General features: G+C 35.3%; 1 protein-coding gene across 2 annotated transcripts in view; it reads right to left on the minus strand.

The window, feature by feature from the left end:
• ror1 (receptor tyrosine kinase-like orphan receptor 1) overlaps window positions 1-20,563 on the minus strand; it is a 254,783-nt gene that overhangs the window by 135,796 nt on the left and 98,424 nt on the right. The gene's annotated exons all lie outside the window — the stretch shown is intronic.

The following is a 20,563-nucleotide window of genomic DNA, read 5'->3' on the forward strand; positions in this document are numbered from 1 at the left end:
CTGTAGTTGTATTGTCCATGTCCAAAAGACATGTTCAACTCTTCTTCATTTAGCTGCTGCGTCCCATGACGGGGCCTCTGTAAGGACCCTTGAGCTTCCAGCTGGACTGAGGATCCAATATTTGTCAAGGTCACTGCAGGGACAAGCCATTACACATCAAGTCTCTCGGTGATCTGTTTTTGCTTTCAGGGGAGATGACAAAACAGCAGAAATAACTAAGCACCGCTTCTAAAGGCACAATAGCATCAACTGTACCATCATGACTATCTGACCTTTCATTAGAGGCACAGTGACAAGTGAAGCAAGACAGCTGGGCAGGAAAATGAGCAGTCAGTCAGGACATGAATAGACCTTTGTATCATCTCCTGAGAGGAGAGGAGAGGAGACGAGAGGAGACGAGAGGAGACGAGAGGAGAGGAGGAGAGGACATGAGAGGAAACGAAAGGAGGAGAGGAAACGAGGGGAGGAGAGGAGAGGAGAGGAGAGGAGAAGAGAGGAGAGGAGAGGAAATGAGGAAATGAGAGGAAAGGAAACGAGGAGAGGACACGAGAGTAAACGAAAGGAGGAGAGGAAACGAGGGGAGGAGAGAAGAGGAGAGAGGAGGAGAGGAGAGGAAACGAAAGGAGGAGAGGAGAGGAAACTAGAGGAGAGGAAACAAGAGGAGAGGAAATGAGAGAAGGAGAGGAAATGAGAGGAGAGGAGAGAGGAGAGGAAACAAGAGGAAACGAGAGGAGAGGAAATGAGAGGAGAGAAAACGAGAGGAAAGGAAACAAGAGGAGGAGAGAGGAAACAAGGAGAGGACAATTGACAATTCTTGCTATTCTAACTAATTAACTAAACAGTCATATGTGCAAATCCACACTTCTAAAATAATTTCACTTCAACGCTTTAATGACATTTTGCTGCAAAAGCTCATTTACGTCTCCGTTCAGGACTGTTACTTGTAATGGAATATTTTTTACTTTGTTTTACTAGCAGATACTCAGATCTGATTATGGAAAAATGGACAACAGAAGGAGGAAGTAATCTGATGTGATGGTGTTAACAGACAGCAGAGATGTTCTCCAGAGTCCTGTTTTACCGTTAGGATCTGAGGGATTCTCACTGCTGTAAATCCACTGACTTTCTGAGCGTGCCCGCTGCCTAAAAAACAAGGCTTGTGTTTTCATTTTTGACTCTGTTGTTTAATCACTTGCACATGAGGGGAAAGAACAACAAAGCTGGAACAGCAGAGAGTAAAAGAGGGAGAAGGGAAGCACAGGGATGAGAGGAGGAGGCCAAAGCCTTTGATGCCCTCACTGACTTTGAAGCCTTCCAACATTTGGGGAGGACGGAGAAGACGACCAACAGCCCCACAGTGAGAACTGTGAAAAAAGGATCAAACACCAAAATCCACGAAGACGACAACTGTAAACGGAGGGACATGTGAAGTGGCAAACAGTATGTAGATACTGAACCTCTACTGGATGAAGCTCACATGTACTTCACTTTGACTGAGAAATATCAGTATACATAAGGCAGACTGTGGGAATTACAGTAAATATCACAATTTAAACAAATAATACAGATGTCAAATACACTGGTCTGCAAGAAAAATGCCAAAAATAACAATGAACCACATCTGAGCCTTTGTTTTTTTGTGTTTTACATAACTGAAAACTGCAAAATAAAATATATAAAGAAAAAACAAGACAATTAAAGTGAAGAGATCTTATAAAAACTGTGCATCTGTACGGCACATATTATATATTCTAAGCATTTCCTTCCACTGTTTAACTAAATAACTGACAACACTGCTTTGTTTAGTATGTAATCACCAGAAAAATAACAATGAACCACATCTGAGCCTTTGTTTTTTTGTGTTTTTGTGTTTTACATAACTGAAAACTGCAAAATAAAATATATAAAGAAAATAAAAGACAATTAAAGTGAAGAGATCTTGTAAAAACTGTGCATCTGTATGGCACATATTACATATTCTAAGGATTTCCTTCCACTGTTCAACTAAATAACTGACAACACTGCTTTGTTTAGTATGTAATCGCCGGTAAAAATAACAATGAACCACATCTGAGCCTTTGTTTTTTTGTGCTTTTGTGTTTTACATAACTGAAAACTGCAAAATAAAATATATAAAGAAAATAAAGTCAATTAAAGTGAAGAGATCTTATAAAAACTGTGCATATGTACGGCACATATATACTATATACATTTCCTTCCACTGTTTAACTAAATAACTGACAACACTGCTTTGTTTAGTATGTAATCACCAGAAAAATAACACTGAACCATCCTGAAATCCAACAGTCGTAAAATAATAAACATCATGTGCAGTAAAACCTAATTTACACAGAAGAAGCCTATAAATCCAGTTGACCTCAGAGAATCTCATCTGTTTTCTGCTTCTATTACATTAACTTTTGTTTTATATTCTTTCTTGGCCCGTTCCACTCATCTTAGTCCCAATGATAACACTGTAAAAAAACAAAAAAAAACAGGCATTACACACTATAAAACGCTGTCCAGCTTATCGGGTTAATTACAAACTTTAATTCATCATTTATTGAAAATCCGATTATTTTCTTATGCCTTTCGGTTGTTTCATTCCATAATATTACCGCATCTTTCAACACTTAGAATTTGGGTGACATGAAGCCAAGTTTACTCTTTCTAAATGTTTTTCTTGGTCATGACAAAGTGATGAAGTAATGTCATTTCTGAGGCGAATTAATTTGATTAAATCTATCTTTGAATAAGCCTTGTCTCCGGGTCAAGTATAACACTGAATTAAAGTGAATTTACAAATAAATGCTGCTGGATTTGAGTGATGGCAGAAAAATTCCACATGTAATCTATACCGTATTTAAGAAAAATAAGAGACTAAAAGTATGTACGCGCTCTGCAGTTATGGTCAGAAGCACTGCTGTTAAAATAAATTAGAACTATATTGTCTTACAGGATTTTCCAAACACCTTTCAAGCTTTATTTTGCGTTTTATTTATGTAGTCTGCGGTGCTTCCTCCCCTTTCACTGCAGTAATCCACTCTGGAGAAATCTCTTCCCCCTTTTTTATTTTATTTTTTTTATTATTATTATTGCTTCATTATATTGACCATTTCACTCCACACTTGAGCCAATCGTCACCTAAGTTGAAATCCGAGAGAAGCAAAACTACGATCTATGATTGCAGTTCAACATACTGTAAAGGCTCGTGTGACTTTCAGGGAATGTTAAAGACTATACGCGACAGCTGAGGCTCACAAATGAATTTCATCTTCTCCACTCACGCAGACGCATAAAATACCTCAAACGTTCGGCCTGAGTTTCCCGACGCACACACGCTTTATTACTTTGCATTACACTGGGTTAAAAAAAAAATGTTTTTTGCAAGTTGTCTAGGTTTTTTCAACTGAATTAGGACCATTTTGTACCACTAAATCCAAAAATGACATCTGTTTTTCCCAATCAGGTCAGGTTTTTTTGCTAATTTGAAAAATTTGATCTTCTCACAAAATTGATTACATTTTTGTGACTTTATCAGTTGATTTTTTATATAGTTCTCAACCAAAATAGGTTTTAACCCTTTCATGCACGAATTATGAGAACCTTAATCAAAAATGTTTCCTGAGAGTTTTTATTCCTCTTTAGGCATGAAAAAAACAATGTGATTGAAAAATTTCTTCTGAAAAATAAATAAAAAAAAAAAGTAATAATCAAAAGAATTAAAAATAAATAAATAAAAAATACATAAAAAATAATAATAATGAAAAAAAAAAAAATCTTATGAACCTATTTTTCAGTAAGTTGCAAAAATGTCCACTCAGCTTGACACCACATGTTTAATTTTTGACACACAGAAACATGTATTTCTGATAAATTGTGTGAAAACTATGGGGAGGGCTTGTGATTCTATATAAATAAAAACAGTCAGAAAAAAATCTCATCATTCATGCATGAAAGGGTTAATGTCTGTTTTTTTAATGCTAACATCATAACATCAGCCTGTCCAGGGACTACAGGTGGAAATCAGCACTAGTTCTAGAACCTGGTACACTACTTCTCTCCTTTTTAAGGTTAATGTATATTGTGCATTGTCCCTGTCTAAGTAAATAAATCAATAAAATGAAATGAAAAAGAAAAAGTTAGGCTCACAAAACATGACTTGTTTAAACTCATAAAGATCCAAAAAGTCACCGGCAACACAAACCATCTACAGATATAACCTGTTTAATACCTGTTGATCCACTAATCCTATCAATTCAGGTAAATAATTGGTGTAAAATGCAGTTTGTCGTCTTTTCATGGTCATCAGATATGACCCATTTGGACGTTCAGAGGCTCTGCAGTTACTGTGGAAACACCATCATCTTCTATAACATTGATTCACCAGTAAAACCCATGGAGTTGGATCAATGACAGTGGATGGAGACACTTGTTTTTACATTCAGTTAGCCATATCTTTGCTGAAAAATGAACTTTTCTTCCTTTTTCTCTTTTTTGATAAAATTAACTGTGAATTTACTCTGAGTTTTCATGAACATCAACATGATCTGTGAATTAAATACAGGAAAGTATATGATTTACACCAAAAAATGTAAAATTCAGAGGTTAATATTATAAAAAAAAAAAAAAATTTAAACGGTGATAAATCAGTTAAGAAGGGTAGAAATAGAACTGCCACAAAAGTAGCACTGGGTCATTATGGGTTAAACTTATTTTTACCATGAATGGTTTAAACACTCCTTAGAGTGTCCTTAGAGCAGGGGTGTCAAACATGCGGCCCGTGGGCCAAATCTGGCCCACCAAAGGTTCCAATCTGGCCCACGGGATGAAAGTGAAAAAAATCACACTGGAGATATTAATAGTCAAGTTTGTCAAAATCATTTTAGTTCAGGTTCCACATACAAACTAATGTGATCTCAAGTAAAATAATATAATAACCCATAAATAATGACAACTACAAATTTTCTTCTTGAAAAATTATGTGGAAAAAAATCTAGGTGAAAAAAAAATTATATTACACAATAAAATATTTACATTTACAAACCTTTCTTTTCACAATAAAATGCAAATAAATACATAAATAAAAACTAATATGAACCTGAAATTTTACCATCCACTCTGATCTGTAAGTTGTGTTAATAAGCTGAGGAGTACTATTGTAGAAATTGTTCTTATTTTGTTCCAAACTCTAAAATTGTAACAATATTCTGCCTGTTATCAAATGTTTGCATAACATTCTGTGTCATGTACAAGTATAAATAATAAGTTGAGGCATAATATTGTTAAAATTGCACACATTTTTCTAATGAAATGTCATTTTTTTCAGGTTATACAAATCTTTGATAAAATGTAAATATTTTCATAATTTAATGGGTTTTTTTTTTTGTACTAAAACAAAGAGAAAAACTTGGAATTGTCATTATTTATAGGTCCGGCTTGCTTGAGATCAAACTGGGCTAAATGTGGCCCTTGAACCACAATGAGTTTGACACCCCATAAGTTGATTCATATGTATATTTATGTTAAATTTATTGTATTTTGTTACTTTTTCTGTGATTAATGACCATTGATGTGTGCATACATAATTGACTTCTTGCTTTTATTGTTTTTTTTTGTTTGTTTGGTTTTTTTTACTTCAAAGTTTGAGACAAATAAACTAAACTAAACACCCCTGCTCTAAGGCTTAATGCTAACTTATTGTTTTTCAGCCAACAAGATAAATGAGAAGCGTCGTATCCTGTGTCAATCACGCCTGTAACTGTCTTTGTGCATTATGTTCAATGTATTAATGAGCAGATAAAAATGATCCTCGGCTCTTTTAAATATCAGAGGCTAATGCAGAACGTTCTCTGGCAGTAAAAGCCCAAAGCAGTCAAAACTAAATACTCTTCCACGACCCCGATAGGAAAAGCTGGCCTGTTCGTTTCATGTGATAAGGGGTTTTTCATGAGGGCTTGTGAACGGGCACGACATTCCTTATGTTTGCTCTGATGTTCCTAAGCCTTGTGTTTGCTCAAGTCTTACATCTTCAATCCCCGTGGAGAAACCGCAATGCTCACTATGTTAGGCTCTTCAGGACGTCTGAAACCTGAAAAACCGGAGCCGAAGGGCAAACTGGGTCAATGGCACGAAATAAAAGCAATAGTACTGATACACTCATCAAGAACAGGATGATGGCGTGGTCAATAATAAGAGAAAATGTAGGAAATATAAGGCCTGCTCTGATAAGTAAGTCCATATTTATCACCACTTCTGTGTTTATTTATTAATTCTTTATTCATTTGGTGGGATGGTGGTGGTCACTTTGGTCTACAAGAAAAATGCCAGAAGCAGTGAAACCAAACCAAATTTTTAATGAAGTCAAAATTGCAAGTTGGGTGTTGTTTTCAAGATATAGCATTGTGTCAAAATGTGAAGAGAATGGGTTTTATTTGAAAGGAATGTTTTTCTGAGCTACCCAAGCTGTCATTTTCTACATTAGAATACAGCTGCTTTTCAGATTACTTCTAGTGTAAGATTTAAAAAATCCATTATTTAAATATAAGTAAACCTACATATATATGTAGTAATACTTTATCATAAATTTAGAAACATTAGCCAACCAATATTTTTTTCCCTTTCAGTCTGTAGGAGTCATAAATTACAATTTATGTGTATGAATACTTTTGCCTTTTTTAATCATTACTTTTATAAGACATGCGTTATGTTTATTTGGGGAAATTATCTATCTATCTATCTATCTATCTATCTATCTATCTATCTATCTATCTATCTATCTATCTATCTATCTATCTATCTATCTATCTATATCTATCTATCTATCTATCTATCTATCTATCTATCTATCTATCTATGGGGTGTCAAACATACGGCCTGCCACAGGGTCCAGTTCAGGCCCTGGGATGTTTTTGCCAAGTGAAAAAATTCCACAGTCTTGAATTAAATTAAGCCAAAATAAATAAATAAATAAAATAAAGTAGCTTGAATTAAGGAAAAAATCTTGAATTAAGCCAAAAAAACAAACAAACTTCAATTAAGTAAAAAAAAATCTTCAATTAAGTAAAAAAAAATCTTAAATTAAGCCAAAAAAAAAAAAAAATCTCAAATTTAGCAAAAAATTTTGAATTAAGCCAAAAAACTCTTCAATTAAGTAAAAAAAAAAAAATCTTGAATTAAGCCAAAAAATAAAATCTTCAATTAAGTAAAAAAAAAAAAATCTTCAATTAAACAAAAAAAATCTTCAATTAAGTAAAAAAAATCTTGAATTAAGCCAAAAAAAAATCTAGAATTAACAACTTAATTTTTTTTTTTCTTTGTTTCAGTGCAAAAAATAACATTAAATTACGAAAATATTTACATTTACAAACTATCCTGTAACAATAAAATGTGAATAACCTGAACAAATATGAAGAGCCTGAAATGTCTAAAGAAATTTAAGCACAATTTTAACAGTTTTTCTGCCTGTTCCTCAGTGTTTAGTGTCTTTGTAGATCTGATCCATAATGCACATGGAGAAATGATAAGATGAGAAATAGTATTGTTAAAATTGCACTAAATTTTCTTACGTTTTTAATTTAAATTTCAGTTTTTTCAGGTTTTTTTTTTTTTTTTTTTTTTTGGGGATAGTTTATAAAATTGAGTATTTTCATAATTTAATGTTTGTTTGTTTTTTACACTAAAACAAAGACAAAAATTTGGAGTTGTCATTATGTATAGGTTATTATGTTATTATTTTACTGGTCTGGCCCACTGGAGATCAAATTTAGCTGAATATGATATGATGGTGGTGGTCACTTTGGCTCAAAAATGACAACAGTTCTCAAACTTTTTTGAATAAATATAACAATAACAACAAAAATAGCAGTGTGTTCTCCAACGCCACATATAATTATGAAAAATTCAAGGAAATTTTCCATAATGATATTTTTTTGTATTTTGACTTTTATTGGAATCACACATACATTAATTTGCTGTAATTAGTATAAAGTGTTAAGTTTTTCACTAAATAATTTCATATTTCATTACTTTGAAGCCTGCACAATTCAACACATATTCCTCATATGTATGCAGATCAATTACACAGACTTCTGAACTTGTAAGCGATTGCTGTATCTGATGTGGTATGCATGCATGAGTCCATCTGACTAAACAAATAACGAGGTCCAAACCTGACTTCTTACATGACGCTCATTGTTTCAGATTAAGCAAGTTATTTTCTGTACATAAAAGAAGGATCTATGGCAAAAAATCTGTTATTTATTTGGGCTTTGTACTGGCAAAAACCTGGTAATACAATAAGTATGAAGCTATAGGGGTACAACTCAATATACTGCATTACTGAAAACAAGATATTTTGCGATTATACACCATAATATGCAGAACATTTGAGTTAAAGGAAGACTTACTATCTCAATTTGCATTGGTATGTTGGAGTGGTTGGGCCAAAAAAGTAAAGATTGATTAAAACGCTGGGATTTCAAGGGCGGGTTTTCAATGCAACACAAAAGAAGTCATTGTCTGCGACAGGTATTCACATAAAGTAAAAATTTATAGAGTATTACAATAAATAAAGCTGCAATACTTGCTGTGTCTCAGAATACAAATAATGTAGAGAGTTCATGTGTTTTATTTTTTACTGCATCTCATTTATTCCATGTTTGTTAAGTATATTACATTACACATAGTTGAATAGTTGTGCTACGTGACAGAAAACAGAAACAGTATTTTCTATGTATTTCTCAGTTAAGGACCCCATGAGGAGTCATTCCTGCCAAAAACACTAAACAATAAATGACGATACATAGGGAGCGTTTGTTTTTTTTCCAAATCCAAGTCCAAAAGTAGCTTAAACCAGACAGGACCAAGATTTCAGAGGAAACTACTAAACTAGACTCAAGAGTCTTCCGTATGTTAAGCGTCGTAGGCTTAAGAAGCTACTCATTATAAAGGAACTGCTGTGATCTACACCCAATCGTTCATCCGCCCATAACTCTTCATCTAGTAACATTAGAAGACCTGAACCATTTAAAAGCTAAGCCTGGATCTCACTATTTATGCATCTTTGCCAGTACCAGATGTTACAAGGTCCTAAAAAATGCTTCTGCACCCTATATGATGTTGGGTAATATGGATCTGTGGCGGCCAAACACAGGTAGTTAGGCAGTAAAAATAGTCCAAACACTTCCAGAGTCAGGCCCTGCAGAGCATATTGTGGGCTGTTAATGATGCTCTAAGGACCTCTATACCCTTTTGGCTGCTTCCTGACTGCCATGGATATTTTCTTGTGTTGCAACCTTCACATTACAATCCATACACATTTGGCTGTGTGTGTAACAGTGTCTGTCTTTTGTTTTCTCTGTCAATACGCTGCATTCACAGCCATAAGTGTGGATAAACATCATAAAGTTTATTCTGCTTCTTAACACCAACAGTCTCTCATTTTCCATTTTGCCCCATATAGAGAGGCACAACTGCCATGAGGTCTGACTGCAGCTTCCAACTAGGACAGTCCCACTTTTCAGCACAGTCCCATAAAGAGAGGCCTCCTAAACTTTTACAGGCTGACAACAGCCACTAGAAGCTCAAACCATCCCAGTCAGTTTTATATTATTACTATGGGAAAATTTCTAGACTAATCTGCCAAAGAATCATAGGACAAGACAGAAAAGAAGAGCAGAAAACAATTCTGATAGTCAAACAGGATGGGTTTAATCAATAATTTAATGTAATAGTGTAATTCAGTTAGAAAAAAACAGTCCTTTTCTGAGAATTCATTCTACAGCTGCCTTTCCCAAGCTCTGGGACCCAAAATGGGCTGTAAAAATGGAATTATTAGGTCGTCAGCTGTCATAGTACAATACATTACCATTGTAGGATATGTAAATTAATTTTACCAATTAGAAGTAGAGCACTCTCTGGATTAGTGTATACATGTTGACCTCACAAAAATTATGTGAAAAGTAGAAAAGAAGCATCAGTCATAAAAAAAAACAAACAAAAACAAAACAATGTAGCAAGACAAAAATGATGCAAGTGATGCTTAAAGATGAAAATAACCTAAAAAACAAAACAAAAAAAAAAAAAGAGACTCTCAGGCAGTATCTTGGTAACACAGAAGTCAGTCAGTCATATGCTTGTTTTCATTCATACCAAACTGACTCAATGTTTGGAGTGAAGCTGGATTCACTGTGGGCTGTGATGAAGAGATGCACAGTGAATAAGGTGGAGAATGTCTTGGACAATCCAGATCTTCACTACAATCTAACCAATCAGAGAAGCAGCAGAAGGACAGATTTTTTTGTTTGTTTTTTCTGTTTGTTAGCAAGATAACTCAAAAAGTTAAGGAAGGATTCTGATGAAATTTTCAGGAAATATTGATACTGGCACAAGGAACAAATGATACAATTTTGGTGGTGATCAGAGGGGGGGCTGCGCTCTCCAAGTGCTTTTCTAGTTAGACCATCAAAAGTAATCAAAAACAATGGTTATGCAATCAAGTACTAACTCCTGTGTGTATCATGTGACTAAAACAGACAGAAAAGAAAACATGGAATGCCTAAAAGTACTGTTTTTGTCAGTACAATGCCATAGATATTGATGGAAGAACTGAAGCGATTTTGGTAATTATCAAGAAAACATGGAAAATGGATAGATATCAGCTCTGAAATTAAACTCTTAAGAGCCATTTTTGTTGTTATCATTATATTTGTACCAGTAGTTGTACCAGGCATTAAAATGAACAAGAAATTGAAGAAAACAAGGTTGGTCTAATAATTTTTCCGCAACTGTATTTTTGTACCTTTGAGTCTTTGGGAGACAAAATGTTTTCTGTCTCATTTTTTTCTGTCTCGAGCTTAAAACATTAGGAAACCACTAGACTGCAGGACTGTATCATGAATAGGAAACCGAGACAGTCTGGGAAGGTGTTAACTTTTCAGATATGTTACAATCCGTTCACACATTGTAAATAAAAAAGCAATTAATACATGTACATTTCTTCACATACGTTACTTTTAAGATGAGACAAATGACCTTCAGTCAAGCCCAATTAACTGAAAGCCGAGGCAGCACATACTGGATTTTAACTGTAATGCATGTAAAACACTATACATATACCCCTGGATGCCATTACACTAGGAGCTACTTTACACTTGAGCCCCTGCTGAGTGTTGGTAATGATTGAAAATGTGTCAGTCCAGAAGTAGGGCTATAAAAAGAAAAGACATAATCGCCAGCCTGAGTCTGAGTTGCCTAGCTTGTGGAAAAGACCTGTCTTTCAGGCTGCTGTATAACAGATTTGGCATCCCTCTTCATCTGTCTGCTGAGCCATGCACCCTGGCAATGCTGGGCAACATGGAGCCAGATCCGATTGCAGGGTTTACGCATGCACTAACATTGTCATTATCCCCCGAGGCCTTCAGAAATGCCTTGCCCTGGAATAACTGCAAATAATAAGCAGGAATAACTGAGAACGGCTGGTCATTCCTACTGTGATTTATGAATGGCGGCTGACAGTGTGTGCCATTTGAAGGTGATTGTATATCCTTATTTATGACTCCGTTTTTTTTGGCAGATCAACAAGTTGGACGTCTATTCTTTTTACCGTCTCTAGGGTGAAATTTAAGTTTGCGGATCTCTTTGACGGGGGCTTTTCACGTCATTTAGAGGAGCTGGTCAGAAGTCCAGGTTGTGTACTATTGAATGAATCATCTTGGTTTAACGGCACTGTGAAAATGTGAATGAAGAACTGCAACAGAGAGGTCTTTAAATTGTAAACTAGTGGTTGCCAACCTTTTTTGGCTCATGACCCCATTTTAACATCACAAATTTCTGGTGACCCCAGACATTCAAAACGGAGCTTTTTTACCTCCGCCAAGCAGGTTATATTTTTGCCGGTGTTGGTTTGTTTGTTTGTCTGTCCGTATGCAAGATAACTCAAAAAGTTATGGATGGATTTGGATGAAAATTTCAGGAAATATTGATACTGGCACAAGGAACAAATGATTAAATTTTGGTGGTGATGGGGGGGGGGGGGGGGGGGGGGGCACTGATCTGCCTTGGCGGAGGTCTGCGCTCTCCGAGTGCTTTTCTAGTTTTTTTTTTTACTAAAATTAATTTGTTTTTGATCATGTAATAGTTTGCTATATTATGTTACAAATAAATGTAAATTTTAGACGATATTTAGTCTATATATTGTATATTATTATGGACAGAGGCAGAAAAGCCAGGTGTAGATTACTGCACAAAGTGAGAATTTTATTTTCCTTGGTCAGGATACGTATAGCGAGTCCAGCTTGTATTTACAAGGCTGACAATTAATACTGAACAAACAAGAACTCAAACTATGAATTATGAAAGAGCTGCAGCATCTGAAACCGACCACAATGAACATTTGACAGATAAACAGAACCACAGTGCTTCAGTTTCAGCTTCACAGTTTGTCATGTCTTTTAAGTATTGTGATTGTCTCTCTCAACTCACCATATATTTTTTATCAGTAAGTTTTATTTTGTTTTTTTTTTAATCAATTACTAGAAATTTCAGGCAACCCCATTTGAATTCCAGGTGACCCCACGTGGGGTCCCAACCCCAAGGTTGAAAAACGCTGCCTTAATATGTTGTTTATTCATCACTCCCACAATGTGTAAAGGCCTTCAGTGTCATCTTTGTTGATTTATTAAAGGGTCTAAATGTGCTTTTGTGTCTAAGTACACACAAGGAAACTGTATGTAGGTACACACAGTATAGAGCCAGAGAAACAAACGGACCTCTTCTGTTGATACGATGCCCATTTGACCGGTAATTTATTTATTTTTTTATCAATTACTAGAAATTTCAGGCGACCCTATTTGAATTCCAGGCGACCCCACATGGGGTCCCAACCCCAAGGCTGAAAAACATTGTTATAAACCCTATCTGTGGAAGCCAGAGAAAAAAAAAAAACAGGAGGGGACAAGAGCGAGAGGAGGAGGGGTTGGACCCAAAAGGAAAAAGAGGAAAAAGTCAAAGAAAGCTCATAAAAGCAGCATGCATCTCTTTAATTTTCACACTCGCCATGACTTTTACAAGCTGCTGTGGCAGAGCTGGGAAGCGGGTGAATAAACGGGGCAGGAGCGAGGCCCCAGGCGCCCACATCCAACTGCAACACACCACCCGACTCAGGCTATAATGTGATCACAGGTGGGGCAGGTCCATTCCTGGGTAGAAATAATTCAAAAGCTGCACCGTGCAAAAAAAAAAAAAAAAAAAAGCATGTGTCAATTTTTACACGTCTGCAAAAGGGCTGCTCAGTGACAACACGTCAACGTATAAACGAATGGAAAGAAAGCGTATGTATATAAAAGCCGGAGTAATCTCTTCATGCTCCACATACACACATGATCTGCTCTTATCTGAAGAAGGACATGCTTGTACAGTGAGCAGGCATCCATGAGCTAAGTGTGCTGATGCTTGTGGATGTGTGTCTGCGCTCTTGTAGGTGTGTGAAGTATATTTTGTGAGTCGGGGTTGGCGTGGTGTGTGGTATTTAAGTAGAGGTGTGTGTGAGCTCATGGCGGCTTTGCGGTGTTACTTGATGTGTTTACAGGTACGCGTCTGCGAAAGGGGGAAAAAATGCATTTGTATATAGAGGCGAGTGTGCAAAAAAAAGTGTTTTTGGGATGTGTTTAGGTGATTCTGTTTCTAAAAATGCTGACTCTGTAGACTTTTCTTGTGAGAAATCTGCAGAGTCGTGCTCACGTCGAGAAGGGAAACACTTGGATTTGAATTGAAAAATAAACCAACAGGAGTGGGAGCTACAAAAGTTAACATAAGAGTCTATATCCTGGGTTCCTGCACATCTTACATGATAAAATGTCCTATAGTTTATGTAACTAAATGAATGATTGCCTCAACATTGAAATGCACAAGTCAGCTAAGTATAGAATGGTGACTTCTCTGTTCTTACCATATGGGAAAGATGACATATACAATCAGAGACAAACTACAAAGATTTCCAAATATTTGGGGCTAAAGATGTTTCACAAATGCAAGATGAGCCTGGGAAAGGATTGTGACAAGTTTTCTTTTTGCTGTTTTTGTTGCACTGATATCATAGACCTTGTAAGTATCCTCTGTAGATCAACACTCAATAGTGTAAATGTGATGTGCACTTATAAATACATACAGTACATCCTCTGACACTTTACAGGTATATAAGGTTATGCTTTAAATGCACTTTGCCTTTTTTCTGCATTGCTTTTATTGATTAACCCTTTCATGCATGAATTGTGAGAACCTTAATCAAGATGTATTTTCCCCGAGTGTTTTTATTCCGCTTTAGGTATCAAAAAACAGTGCGATTGAAACTTTTCTTATGAATCTATTTTTCATGGAGTTTCAAAAATGTCCACTCACCTTGACACCATGCATTTAGTTTTTGAAGTAAAGAAACATGTATTTACTGATACATCATGTGAAAACAATGAAATAACACTTTTAATGCAGCTAATCTGATGTTTTCTCACATTTTAATATACTCTAATACTAGTCACTACTCATTTCATGGAGATAATATGCAAAAAAAAAAAAAAAACCTTTATGTAAAAAACAAAAAAAACAAAAAAAACTGTTTAATAATAATGACAAGCAATTGATTTACACTCAAACTGCAGATCAGGTTTATCAAGAAAAGCAAAGTTACTGTAATGGTGCGAATTGCAGTGTATGGGATGATGCATAAGTGTCTGCTGTATTGGTTGATATGGAACTAAAACAACAAAACCCATAAATATACAAGAGAACAGCTGGAGAATAACTGTCCACTGTAGTGACCAGTATACATGACAGGGTTAATTTACACCTTTCTGACATTGTTCGGTAAATATACTAATTTTGTTTTATTATATATACAATTTATATATAATATCAGCATTTTAGTTCCTTTTGAAGTCGTATTTGTTTTGTCATTTATGTTATTTTGTAATATAAATAAATGGTTTAACCCATAAAGATCCAGTGCTACTTTTGTGGCAGTTCCCAAATGAATTTTTTTCTCTAGACTTCACCTTTCTTAAGGGATTTATCGCCATTTATGATAATATTATTCTCTGTATTTTGTGCTTTTTGAGTGAAAATCATGTATTTTCCTATATTTAATTTACTGATCATGTTGATGTTCATAAAACCTCAGAATAAAGGTGAGGGCTATTGTATGAAAAACACAGAAAACTGAGGAAAAAGTGACTTTCTTTCAGCAAAAATATCAATAACTGTGTCTCCATCCACTGTCATTGATCCAACTCCATGGGTTTTACTGGTGAATCAATATTGTAGAAGATGACAGTGTTTCCATGGTAACTACGGAGCCTCTGAATGTCCAAATGGGTCATATCTGATGACCATGAAAAGACGACAACCCGCATTTTACACCAGTTATCTACATGTATTGATAGGATTAGTATTCAGAAGGTATTAAACATGGTAGCTCAGTAGATGATTTTGGTCGCTGGTAGCTGTGTATGGTTTAGGCATCCAGCTGTTGTGTTATATATCGTGATATTCACACTTGATCCTGATGTTTGAGACAATGAAAAATTTTATACTAAGTTCAGACCTAAGTTGCCCAACCCTTAGACAGCTTACTTTTACTTATTGTGGTTGTTCAGTCCATACTTTACATAATAAATCTATCATATCTATCATTTTAATCAATGACCTGGAAACATATTTATTGATTCACTAACACATGACATTATCGTATTGTTATCATAATACTAAACTACAGTCTAACTCCAGACTTTTCCATAGAAACACTGTATATCTTTGTATATTTGAGTGTGAGTAAGATCTCTCTGGCCTTCAGGCGATTCACAGCCAGTAAAATGCTTCGCTGATGTATGTCAATCGAAGACCTCTTTGGCAAGTGGGAGACAAGACGCTGATGTCAAACATGATACGGTAACAGCTGGAAAGTTCACTTTACCTCCACCTTCCACATACACACACACACACACACACACACACTGTGTTTTCAGCCTCATCGCCTCAGGGTAATTGTTCTGGTCGGCATGTGGCTAATTTGGCTAAGTTCTGCCATCTGTCTGCATTTCAGGGTGTGGATGCTGCATGTGCAAAAGGAGTATTTTCTGTTACTATTACATTCAAATATCCTCAAATTAGTCACTTTTAATCTTAGCAAGGAAACCCAAAATGCTAAAATGGGTTGGAGAAGACCCCCTTTCCATTCCAATGTTGAAATCACTGATCTCAGAAGTTGTGATACTGGTAAAACTAGAACAATATATTAATAAAAAAGACTCATATTTTCCTGCAGAAATTGAGGAAGTCACTGGAACTTTTGGGAGTGCAGTATAATTTGGACTTAAATACATAACATGATGTATAGGGGTGTGTATCGGCAAAAATCTGACGATACGATACAAACCACAATACTAGGATCATGAAATGATATATCACGATACCGTCAACAAGGCTATATTATTTTGTTTCTTTTTTTTTTAAAAGACTGTTTCCTGTAAAAATGGAATTACATCAGAAATATGCATGAACACTAAACAAATTTATTTGATCAAAACAGGATCTGTTGCTGTAACACAAAATGTTCCTCTGTAAAAACTTAAATTATGTTTCATAGACATTACAGTTGAAGATCCTGCTCAAATGTTCATATTCTAATAGTTGTGAAAAGAATGCAAAGTGGATAGTCCCTGAATCATCCAACATCATAACATTATTTTTGTGCAACAAAAGAAAAAACATCTGCCTCTTTCAGACAGTAAAAAGTGCTTTAGGATGTTTGGAATAACCATTATTTAACAAAACAGTGTTAAATAATAATAAAGTATAAACAAAAAAGAAAACAAAAATGAACCCTTACCATATCTGCATTTGAATAAACACCTAAAAAGACTGATACAGTATTTTTTAATATCGATAGTGTCATGAAATGAAATATTGCAATATATTGCAGAACCGATATTTTCTTCCATTCCTAATGATGGATATCTACCACCGTTTGTTTTGCTTTCTCTGCTTGTCTTCCTTTTCACTTTGATTGTAAAGAAATAACTTTCTTGATTCACAAACTTTTGTGTTTACTATATGATATGAGCTGCTCTGCAAACATTATGTACTACCTCAGTGTGCTAGTTATGTTGTGCAAGCATATATTACATAAAACAGCCCTGTAGCATCATTGTAATTCTGATTTTACCTAATGTTTTTTTTTGTTTGTTTGTTTACTGTTCCTAAAACTTGAATAAATAGAAGTTTTAAAAAAATCCTCAAATTTGTGAATTAACTCTTATGTTCATGCTTACCTTTTATACTTGAATATCCAGATACTAAATGCACATGTGCACCGTTAGGCTCCTTTTTTTTTTTTTTTTTTTTTTTTTTTAATAAATAAATAAATAAATAAATAAATTTATTTTGTTTGTTTGTTTTATTTTTTCCTTTGTATTATGATTATAAATACTACTGTGTGTGTATACATGTATATGTATTTATACATAATTTTCTTTGTCTTATTTCCTAGAAGTGTGGTTAGCTATGTGTACAAGCTTATTAATATCATTATTATTATCCATTTACTTACTTATTAACTTTATTTATATTACTCCTTTTTTTCTCTCACTTTTTCTTCCTTTCAGTGAGCATTATTGATACCCTTTTTTCTTTAAAAAAAAAACAAAAACAAAAAGAGAACAGTTTACTTTGTACCAATGACATCCTGTATATCTTATGAGACTGTTCTGAATAAAAATTTGAATTAAAAAAAAATATATATAAAAATGTGCAAATTAAGGAAGTTATAGACTCTGTGCATTCAGAGAGAATAATCACCAGTTTATTTTTGATTAACCTTGGACATCTCTGTGCTCTAACCTCTGTGTGAATACAAAGGGGAAATGACAGAAGATGACAGACAATGCCAAAAATGTTGCACTTAAAATTAAAAATTCCTGTCAGTTTTTGATTAAACAATCCAATCCTCATCCAACAACATCAAGTCATCTTTCTGCGACTAAAAAAACCTGAAAGACCAATCAGGCAGTTATTTAGTGCCTGACCACTCCCTGCTGCTACTGATGATAAGCCAAGTTAAGGAAACATAACTGGATTCTTCCTTTATCTTCATTATCTCTGGTCATCTGGTCACCTTTCTTTGGTTCCAAATCAGAGGGTAAGTTGTATCTATGACCTTTACTTTCATCTTGTTTTTAGCCTTTTCTCTTTTTGATTTACTGTATAAGCAACATGGTGTAAGGATCAAGAAAAATGGACCTGGCTTCACTTTTTGCTGTAAGCGAACATGTCTGCTTATTTTAACACTCCAACCTGTGACCTTGTGGTAACAGTAGGATCACCGATGTGGAATTTAGCCTTTAGCTGTTATGTCTTCATGTCTTTTTCTTGTGTGTCTCCCTCCCTGTTTTCCTTTGGGGGAACCCGTGTCACTGTCATTACACCTCCCACCCTGATAAAAACCTCACAGGACCCAGCAGCACATTCCTGCTTGTTTTACAACCTTCTCTCTACTAATAGCCTGTATCCAGCCCCTGTCATTTTCACCCTGCATGCTGCTGCTGCCGCCACCTCGAATATGCACACACATGCACACAAACGCAACGGATCCTACACGCCCTCGCACGATCCCTCCGTTTATCCTTCTTTCTTTTTCTTGGCAAAGCAGGTTATTATTAATTGACAATCAGGGTTTTGAGTTGCTTCTAGACAGGAAAAATGTACAAAAACAAGATGGTGTTTCACATCTGGGAGGTGGAGTGTAATTCATGATGGAGGAAAACAACTGGGCTCCTTAACCAGCGCATTCGCACTAACCGGTGACGGCAGGGCTGGAGGCCGATGCTGAATGCAGCCCAAAGATTACAAATCCAGCTTTTGTGACATCAGCTCCCTTATAATTAAGTTAGGCTGATGTTCAGCTAATGAATCATCAGATTCCATGAACCCCAGCATATATACTCACTTAGCATCAGAACAATCAGTTCTTTAAACCGTCACAGACATGTCTCCGTTCTGAATTAGACGGTGGCGGAGGATTCAGATCCTTTACATAACTAACATTACTACAGTAGTAGTGAGGTTATGTTACAGGGGACATGTCTTGGATCCATATACTGGGCACTTATTTGTTTGTGACATTATAAACTGAACCTTACTATGACGATATGTACTATGGTTTTTGTCCGTTTTTTAGAAATACACACAGTTGCGGAAAAAATTATTAGACCATCTTTGTTTTCTTCAGTTTCTTGTTCATTTTAATGCCTGGTACAACTGAAGAATTTGATCTCAGACCGTTTCTATAGACTCTTCACATCTCCTCATATGTTTTCAAAATCACTCTTCACATAGACCACTTCACTCCAGTGTATGTAGTATATATGTCAGGGTAGAGACTGCGATCTGGTAGGATCAGCGATTCTACCAGTAGAAACTCCGATCAGAGTCTCTACTGGTAGAAACTCCGATCCTGCCAGTAGAAACTCCGATCGGAGTCTCTACTGGTAGAGTCTACGATCTTACCAATAGAACTGCCAAATGCAAAGTTAATGTTGAAATTAGGGTTAGGGTTAGTATTAAAATATTCAAACTATATGTGTACAATGACCACATCTGGACTTTTTAGTTAGTCTCAGCACGCTCACATAATATATGAATAATTTATGGAAAGCACCAAATATTAAAACCAATTGTGAAATATAAAATGACAACAATTTTTTCAAAACCTTTGGAATTTCAACATTAACTTTGCATTTGGCAATTCTATCGGTAGGATCGGAGTTTCTACCAGTAGAGACTCTGATCGGAGTTTCTACCGGTAGAGACTACGATCGGAGTCTCTACTGGTAGAATCGCCGATCCTACCAGATCGCAGTCTCTACCCTGACATATATATATATATATATATCCTCACTCCAACGCTGTAGTTTAGATGTCTATCTGGATGTATCTCAACATTGCCCAAAATAGTCTTTCTGTTTGTGTGAATCTATTTTTGTAAATCTGTTTTTGTTAATTTGAAAATAAGAACTGTGCACACACGCTGTAGTGTTTGTCACCACATTCAGATGGACAGTATAATTACATGGACCTGTATAAATGCAAAGAAATGTGATTAATACCTGTTTATATATGTATGAGTGTAAAGCAGTTTGATCACTAAAAATTATTTATACTTGTGAACATTTGATGATTTATGATTGATTATATGTTTGACAAGTTTAAAAACGTTCTTTTCTGCTCTTTTAAGATGACGTATATTGCAGGTCACGTGTTATTGTGGTCAGACACTGAATATAAAACACCTTTGTAATTGTATTTGTGGACATTTGAAACATTATGATTGATTATATGTTTGAAAAGTTTAAAAAGAATTTTTTCTCTTTCTCTAAAATGACGTATATTGCAGGTCACGTATTGTGATTAGACACTGTATATAAAACACCTGTGCAAATTTATCTGTCCTCAGTCTGATGAAGGGCCTCAGCCCAAAACGTTACATTATTGAATAAATGTTTTGGGAGCGCAGAGG

This window comes from Sphaeramia orbicularis, chromosome 4 (genome assembly GCF_902148855.1).
Source record: "Sphaeramia orbicularis chromosome 4, fSphaOr1.1, whole genome shotgun sequence".
NCBI lineage: Eukaryota > Metazoa > Chordata > Actinopteri > Kurtiformes > Apogonidae > Sphaeramia > Sphaeramia orbicularis.